Source organism: Mesitornis unicolor, unplaced genomic scaffold, assembly GCF_000695765.1.
Source record: "Mesitornis unicolor isolate BGI_N332 unplaced genomic scaffold, ASM69576v1 scaffold34479, whole genome shotgun sequence".
NCBI lineage: Eukaryota > Metazoa > Chordata > Aves > Mesitornithiformes > Mesitornithidae > Mesitornis > Mesitornis unicolor.
In genome coordinates, this window is record NW_010205814.1 from 4,682 (window position 1) to 5,071 (window position 390).

A 390-nucleotide genomic window follows, 5' to 3' on the forward strand; every position below is an offset into this window, starting at 1 on the left:
AGCTGCGCCTGGTGCTTAGTTAGGGCTGTGCTGTTTCGCTGTGGTGAGGGCTCATTTTTGGTGGGTGATGAGGAGGGACCCTACTGGACCTTGCTCATGGAGGTCCCAGCAGCTCCCAGGGCCGTCCCAGCAGCTCCCAGGGCCTCCCAGCAGCAGAGAGGAGCTGATACTGGTTTGGCTCCGCTCCTTTGCAGTGGCCCATGGTGGGAGCCTGGCTGCTTACCCACCCTGTGGTGCCCATAACGGGCTCCATGCACCCCTATGGTGACCCTGGAGCAAACCGGCCCCATCCTTGGGTCTGGGATGGAGAAGAGGAGCAGGGACAGGGACATGAAACAGGGAAACTGCTCCCAGTTCTCCTTTTTTTTGGCCATTTCCACTGAGGGGATT